This window comes from Eleutherodactylus coqui, unplaced genomic scaffold (genome assembly GCF_035609145.1).
Source record: "Eleutherodactylus coqui strain aEleCoq1 unplaced genomic scaffold, aEleCoq1.hap1 HAP1_SCAFFOLD_139, whole genome shotgun sequence".
NCBI classification, from domain to species: domain Eukaryota; kingdom Metazoa; phylum Chordata; class Amphibia; order Anura; family Eleutherodactylidae; genus Eleutherodactylus; species Eleutherodactylus coqui.
Window position 1 is genome coordinate 184031 of NW_027102017.1, and position 8919 is coordinate 192949.

The following is an 8919-nucleotide window of genomic DNA, read 5'->3' on the forward strand; positions in this document are numbered from 1 at the left end:
CTAAAAAACTTAATATGGAGATCAAGCATCAGACCTTGCACTCTTCCTCGGTCGTCTCTCCCTTGCGTCAGGGTTTCTCCACTGCCCGTAAGTCCCTACTCCTAAAAGGGAGGGATCCCTACCTCACCTCAGAAGGAGGCCATGGATTCCCTGGGCTCATTTCCGGGCATCCATACCCTCTATCTGTACGAGTTAACACCCCGCAGGGTGTGCCCTCGCCGGAACCTAAGGTCTTCTGCACTTTCCCTAGGCAAATGGGAAGTCCATCTTATGAGACCGGGACAGGCGCAGTACTAGTACATTTCTCCATTCTTCTGGTAACGTATCTGGTTGGCATTATCGGAACTGGCTCTTCATCTTTTTCAAACAAGGGAAATTTTGGTGTCACATTACTCATACTCATACTCTTTTTGATCAAAGGGATAATACACAAACAGGAAATTACATACCCCACCTCTTTCTGCTAAAATCATATCCACGGCCACTCTATTTTGGAACTCCATGGATGCAGTGGGCCCTAACTGGTCAGCTAACCCTTGCAACGCATCCCTAGTGTAGTTTACAAACCTCTGCTGATTGTAATAGATATAATTCATCTAATCTACATTATTATTAACAGTGACAATAGCAAATAAGGACTCAAAACCTGCTTTAACCTGATCTCTAGAATTAAATTCATCTGGCACCCCCCTTGGCACTCCTATTGCATCTATGTGTACATGTGGATCAAAGTTACCACCTGGAGCCACAATGTCTCTCTTAGCACGATGCGGTGTTGGATTCACACCCTCAGTGTAGGATTCATATTGCACATTTGATTATATTAATTTATTCTGAAACAGGGGGCTAGTGTACAGTAGTCAAAGGTGTGTGTTAGAGGAATTGTACCACATTATAGCATGTAAAGGATATACAGGATCATTAGTTTTTTCAGTGCGAAGTGTGGATCCAAGTGGGCTTTCCTTCAAGCTTGACTGCAGTTGGGGTGGTGAGCAACATCTGGTAGGGGCATTCAAACAGGGTTTCTCTCTCAAACTTTTTCACATAGACCCTGTCACCTGATTTTAGATTGTGACACTCATCTGTAGGACCTGGGAGAAAAGCAGAGACTACAGAATACATTATTGACAATTCCTTAGAGAGGCTTATGACAAAATTAACAAGAGAATCATTTCCCAAACTCTGCTACTGTGACATGTATCCTCCTAAGAAAAAGAAACACTAATAGAAGACACTCAATTCAAGATTTACCCATTTCCTCTATTGTCTTTTGTATCTACTTTCCCCCTACTCCGCGGATGGTAGGGTGTGTGAAAAGCCTAGAATATACCCAAAGCAGACATAATGTGTTGCATTATTTCACCTGTGAAGTGTGTACCTTTGTTTGACTCAATCACTTCCGGTACCCCATATCTGCAGATTATCTCATTCATGAGCTTCCGTGCGGTTACCTGCTTATTTACTTTGGTAACAGGGTAGGTCTCCAACCTGAAAAGACATCAACAACAAGCACATATTCATGCTTCCCAACAAGTGGGAGCTGAGTGTAGCCAATTTGCAATCCCTGAAATGGGTAGAGTGGTCTAGGCAAGTGTGGTGTGGCAAATTTACTTCTGCCCTGTTGCTTTACGGCAAAGATCATGCAAAATTGGACAAATGATGCAGCAGCTACAGAAAACCAAGGAGCAACTCGTCCTAGTTCAAGCGTCGACATCATTACTGCTTTGAGAGGTGCATCTTTCCATGCGTCAGCTGGGCCATCATGGGGCACAGGGACTATGGTAAGCAAGTTCTGTTGACTGTTCACCATACGCCGTCCCTTTTTAGTCCATTGTTCCTTTTTCTTAACAGTAAAGTCTTTAGCATATCAAAGGCCAAGTTCAAATCAAAGTCCAAGTTCAAATCAAAGTCCAAGTTCAAATCAAAGTAGCCAAAGTCCAAAGTTATTATCAAATTCTTCTTTTCTTCTTTCTTCCACGGCTTGAGGGCCGCTGCCTTTGCTGTGTGGCCTGTGATGGCGTTGCCTCTTGCTTCTCTGGTGTAGGAATTGGTGTGAGCTTTCCACCTTGTCAGGTAGCAGTAGGGTCTCCATGAGACTGCACCGCTGCATCATTCTTAATTGGCTGTCCTGCTGAGGTAAAAAAACTGTCTGGCCTTCCATTTTGGGCCTTAATCATGAGCTATGCCAAATGCATACCGGGAGTCAGTGTAAATGTTTGCCGTCTTACCTTCTGTCACTCTACTCGCCTCAGTGAGTGCCTTTAGCTCCGCTTCTTGTACTGCGACATGCGGAGGCATTCTGCTTTTAGGACATCTTGTTGGGTAACCACTGCATATCCAGTGTGGAGTCATCAATCACCCTGGTACCATCTATAAAAAACAACTCAAAATATGCATTATTAACAAGGGCTTTCAGTAACTTTTTAAAACTTAAATTTTCTTGTTGCATCAATGCTAGACAATCAGGCTGGTATTCTATTTGAAATAGATCAGAATCTTGTTGCAAAAAATTAAAAAAAATTTAAAAATGAGTTGCAAAAAATTTAAAAATGGCTGAATTTAAAAATGGCTGACTTGCAATACCTAGATCACCTATGCCTTCTCCTCCCCCCCTTTGAAACAGGGTACTCAATTGGAACAAGAGCACCCGGTTTCAAGGTAGTATAACATTGTAAAAAGATTTGATGGAAGCAGATAAGGCCTGTAAAATGTTAGCATCAATAACAGAAACATGAGTTACACTGGGACAGAATAATCTACAAACACCTACTCATATTTGAAATGTGATATCCCTTTAAGTGAATTCATTATTAGTCTGTTCCTGCATGCAATGTCTTATCAAAATTTGAGACGGGAGACAAAACAAAACAAAACAAAAACTTTTACTAGCTGCTCAAACTCCTCACCCCTCCCTTGTGCAAGAGGGATGAAACATTACTACGTACTATTACATCATCTAGCTCCACCCCTTCGATATTGGCTCCGTGCGTCCGTCTTCCCAACTTAATTTCAGCGTAACAGTCCACACGTCCACATCTCAACCAAGCAAAGTCCCATGCATGGGGAGGACTTTTATCCCCAGTCAATTATCTGCATCACACATTCCACCACAGCTTGAACACGGGTCACTAACTCTCATCCATCCATGCTCTCAAGTTTGCTCCGTCACCCCCCTTGAAGGTGTACCAGTCCATACAGATGCACAGAAAAAAAAAGTTTGACAAACATACATACATCAGCTGAAAAACACCGAGGTGAGTGCTATGATCTTATAAAGTACATAATTCTATTGAGATGAGATTGTGAATGAGCGCTATCTTTGACAAATTATGTGAAAAAAAAGTTTGCTGAGTGACTGAGATATACTGAAGCTATTATATGCTGTATTAAACGCTGAAGTGTTTTAGTTTCTGTGACCCTGACTGTTATCTCTCCGCGAATAAGAAGCACAGACTGAATTGTTTTTAGCTTAAACTATTGCCTGCATTTTGAAATCATAATTAACACATATGCTGGGACCTTGCAACATTCATTTTCAACCCCTGTATAAGTAAGAATATATGTTTTAGAAATTGCTATATTTCCTGTCTACTAAGACAGTATAATTAATTAAATTCATTTCAAGCCTCCATTCCATTTACGCAAGCAGAGATATTAACCAAGGTTGTTATTGCATTTTCTCTCTCGCTGTTATCTTCCTGACCTTGGAAGGCTACACAGAGACCCGCAGCTACATGTCAACAAACTCTTCTCCCCTAAAAGCAAGCTCAGTTAACTATTTGCACTTACAGTATATACATATATACACATATATATCCATATCTATTATCTATCTTGTATTATACACATTTTCCTCTTTCTTTGCCAACAAATCACATGCATTGTAACTTTCTTCTCGACTTTGCCTGCTCCTTCAGCACTTTCTCCCTACCTAACTGCCAATATAACCTTCAATAGACACTCTCCTGACGCCCTCTTGATCACTTACTGTACTTTTCAACATTTCACTTACGGATACTTTCTTAAACAAATAATGTGTATATACTTAACTTTCTCTGACTGTCTCTCTGCTTCTAGCAAACCTTGATCTTCCAAGGCACCTCTCGGTCCTAAAGACCTCCGTCCCAGACACCATTTTGTAATCTGCCATGCGGGTCGGTGTCACACATTTTCATTAGAGTTTTCTTACATTTTACAGATTCATCCACACGGCGGCAGCCCTTGAGGGGCTCTATCTTCTTTAATAAGATCTTACGCATATTACAACAACAACAATAATAATAATAATAACACGCTCCATAGAATGCATCCCTCTTAATTTTCAAATTGTCAGGCCCTTATATACTGGCAAGACAACCGAGGGTCCCTTCTCCTTATGGAACCAGCCCCATAAAATGCATTCTCTGAAATCAAATCGCTAGCCCCATATATAAGGCAAACCGACCGAGAGTCCCTTCTCTTATGAGACTAAATGAAAAGAAAGAGAGAAAAAAAACTTCTGCAGATACAACAATCTCCACTATTATTAAAACGTTAAAACTTCAAAGTACAAATAGACTACAGACTAGTTCCTGGGTGAGCCATTGGTGCGCATATCACGGTCAGTGGTCCATGACAGCAAACCCGGAGCCCACACGAGTTACCGTGTAGAACTCTTAACCCAACCCGTCCGGTCACAAACCACAGATAGTCAGTCCTGCTGCAAGACTCTCAGCGTAAAACACAACATAAATATATGTTTGTCTTACCTGGAGTTCTTGTGAGTTGATCAGGCTCGGTTTGCAGCAGGACGGCTTCTCTGCGGCGTGGATACGGGTGGAATGCGTTGTAAGCTCCGGTTTTGTCGCCGCACGTTCGGGCGCCATTTTTCAGGGTAATATTTCTAAGTACAGCACCAATCGGGCCCACCCCACTTGCCCCGTTGCCGGCGGTAAGAAGAGACACCACACAGGGATCTGGTATCATTCCTCACACGGGACATGGCTCTCGGCTGTGCCAACGTCGTGCCTTATTACAGATTACATGAGATCTTATACCCTTTGTCCCATCCCCAGCGAAGGGGTGATGGGCTGATAACCATATATGGGCAGTCCGGATTTGCGGACTGAGACAGTGAAAGTCATACAACAGTCATTATCTTGATACTGGCGCCTCTGGCTTATGTACAGAAAATCACGTATTCAATTAACTCCAGTACAAAGAATCACCCACTCAATTCTAAGAAAACGGCCAAGCATGTATTCTCCATATATGGGAAGTCCGGATTTCTGGCCTAAGACAGTGAAAATTATGTACATTTGAACATCTTGATATCTTGTTCCAGCGCTTCTGGGAAAACGGCCAAGTACATGCGGCCTTGTGTCTGGTTCCGTATCTTCTCTGAATTTCTAGAACATCTCTCTCAGCCTTCCAAAGCCTTGGAATATCTGATGTAAGGCGACATATAAGTTTTTTTTCATTTGGAATTGAATAAAACTTGCATATAGGTATAAAAGTATAAAGAACATATGGCAATATATATATATACCCTCACAGATGTCTGTCTCCCCTGGCTGCTGCGGTACTAACGGATGTCTGTGCTCCGTCTCCTTTCGCTGCTGCGGTACTAATGGATGCCTGTGCTCCGCCTCCCCTCGCAGCAGTACTAACAGATAACTGCGCTCCGCCTCCCCTCGCTGCGGTACTAATGGATGTCTGTGCTCACCTCGCTGCGGTACTAACGCATGTCTGCATTCCGCCTCCCCTCGCTGCTGTGGTACTAATGGATGTCTGTGCTCCGCCTCCCCTCGCTGCAGTACTAACAGATATCTGCGTTCCGCCTCCCCTTGCTGCGGTACTAACGGATGTCTGTGCTCCCCTCGCTGCTGCGGTACTAACGGATGTCTGCGCTCCGCCTCCCCTCGCTGCTGCTGTACTAACGGATGTCTGTGCTCCGCCTCCACTTGCTGCTGCGCGGTACTAATGGATGTCTGCGCTCCGCCTCCCCATACTGCTGCGGTACTAATGGATGTCTGCACTCCGCCTCCCCTTGCTGCTGCGGTACTAATGGATGTCTGCGCTCTACCTCCCCTCGCTGTTGGGTGGTAATAGCAGAGGTCTGCACTCCTCTTGCCTTGCTGCTGCGGTACTAATGGATGTCTGCGCTCTGCCTCCCCTTGCTGCTGCGATACTAATGGATTTCTGCACTCCACCTCCCCTTGCTGCTGCGGTACTAATGGATGTCTGTGCTCCGCCTCCCCTTGCTGCGTTACTAACGGATGTCTGCGATCCGCCTCCCCTGGCTGCTGCGTTATTAACGGATGTCTGCGCTCCGCCTCCCCTCGCTGCGTTACTAACGGATGTCTGCGTTCCGCCTCCCCTGGCTGCTGCAGTACTAACGGATGTCTGCACTCCGCCACCCCTCGCTGCGTTACTAACGGATGTTTGCACTCCGCCTCCCCTCGCTGCTGGGCAGTACTAACGGATGTCTGCGTTCCGCCTCCCCTCGCTGCTGTGCTACTAATAGATGTCTGCACTCCGCCTCCTCTTGCTGCTGCGGTACTAATGGATGTCTGCGCTCCGCCTCCCCTCACTGCGGTACTAATGGATGTCTGCGCTCCGCCTCCCCTCGCTGCTGGTTGGTAATAGCGGAGGTCTGCACTCTGCCTCGCCTTGCTGCTGCGGTACTGATGGATGTCTGTGCTCCGCCTCCCCTTGCTGCTGCGGTACTAATGGATGTCTGCGCTCCACCTCCCCTTGCTGCTGCGGTACTAATGAATGTCTGCGCTCCACCTCCCCTTGCTGCTGCGCGGTACTAACGGATGTCTGCACTTCGCTTCCTCTTGCTGCTGCGGTAATAATGGATGTCTGCGCTCCGCCTCCCCTCACTGCGGTACTGATGGATGTCTGCGCTCCCCTCACTTCGATACTAACAGATTACTGCGCTCCGCCTCCCCTCGCTGCGGTACTAATGGATGTTTGCGCTCCACCTCCCCTTGCTGCTGCGCGGTACTAATGGATGTCTGCGCTCCGCCTCGCTGCGGTACTAATGGATGTCTGCGCTGCCCTCGCTGCGGTACTAACGGATGTCTGTGCTCCCCTCGCTGTGGTACTAACAGATGTCTGCGCTCCGCCTCCCCTTGCTGCTGCACTACTAATGGATGTCTGCGCACCGCCTCCCCTCGCTGCTGCAGTACTAACGGATGTCTGCAATCCGTCTCCTCTCGCTTCTGGGTGGTATCAACGGATGTCTGCGCTCCGCCCACCCTCGCTGCTGGGCAGTACTAATGGATGTCTGCGCTCCGCCTCCCCTTGCTGCTGGGTGGTAATAGCGGAGGTCTGCACTCTGCCTCTCCTCGCTGCTGTGCTACTAATGGATGTCTGCACTCTGCTACCCTTGCTGCTGCGGTACTAACGGATGTCTGCGCTCCGCCTTCCTCGCTGCGGCGGTACTAACGGATGTCTGCCCTTTGCTACCCTTGCTGCTGTGGTACTAACGGATGTCTGCGCTCCGCCTCCCCTCGCTGCTGGGCAGTACTAATGGATGTCTGCGCTCCGCCTCCCCTTGCTGCTGCGGTACTAATGGATGTCTGCCTCCCCTGGCTGCTGCGGTACTAACGGATGTCTGCGCTCCGCCTTCCCTCGCTGCGGCGGTACTAACGGATGTCTGCAGTTTACTACCTTTGCTGCTGTGGTACTAACGGATGTCTGCGCTCCGCCTCCCCTCGCTGCTGGGCAGTACTAATGGATGTCTGCGCTCCGCCTCCCCTTGCTGCTGCGGTACTAACGGATGTCTGCGCTCCGCCTTCCCTCGCTGCGGCGGTGCTAACGGATGTCTGCGCTCAGCCTCCCCTGGCTGCTGCGGTACTAACGGACGTCTGCGCTCCGCCTGCCCTGGCTGCTACGGTACTAATGGATGTCTGCGCTTCGCCTCCCCTCGCTGCGTTACTAACGGATGTCTGCGCTCTGCCTCCCCTGGCGGCTGTGGTACTAACGGATGTCTGCGCTCCGCCTCCCCTCGCTGCGTTATTAACGGATGTCTGCGTTCCGCCTCCCCTGGCTGCTGCGGTACTAACGGATGTCTGCACTCCGCCACCCCTCGCTGCTCCGGTACTAACAGATGTCTGCGCTCCGCCTCACCTCGCTGCTGCGGTACTAATGGATGTCTGCGCTCCGCCTCCCCTCGCTGCTGCTGTACTAATGGATGTCTGCGCTCCGCCTCCCCTTGCTGCTGCGGTACTAATGAATGTCTGTGCTCCGCCTCCCCTTGCTGCTGCGCGGTACTAACGGATGTCTGCACTCCACCTCCTCTTGCTGCTACGGTACTAACGGATGTCTGCGCTTCGCCTCCCATTGCTGCATTACTAACGGATGTCTGCGCTCCGCCTCCCCTGGCGGCTGTGGTTCTAACGGATGTCTGCGCTCCGCCTCCCCTCACTGCGTTACTAACGGATGTCTGCGTTCCGCCTCCCCTGGCTGCTGCGGTGCTAACGGATGTCTGCACTCTGCCACCCCTCACTGCTGCGGTACTAATTGATGTCTGCGCTCCGCCTCCCCTCGCTGCTGCGGTACTAATTGATGTCTGCGCTCCGCCTCCCCTTGCTGCTGTGGTACTAATGAATGTCTGCGCTCTACCTCCCTTTGCTGCTGCGCGGCACTAACGGATGTCTGCACTCCGCTTCCTCTTGCTGCTGCGGTACTAATGGATGTCTGCGCTCCGCCTTCCCTTACTGCGGTACTAATGGATGTCTGCGCTCCCCTCACTTCGATACTTACAGATTACTGCGCTCCGCCTCCCCTCGCTGCGTACTAATGGATGTTTGCGCTCCACCTCCCCTTGCTGCTGCGCGGTACTAACGGATGTCTGCGCTCCGCCTCGCTGCGGTACTAATGGATGTCTGCGCTCCCCTCGCTGCGGTACTAACGGATGTCTGCGCTCCG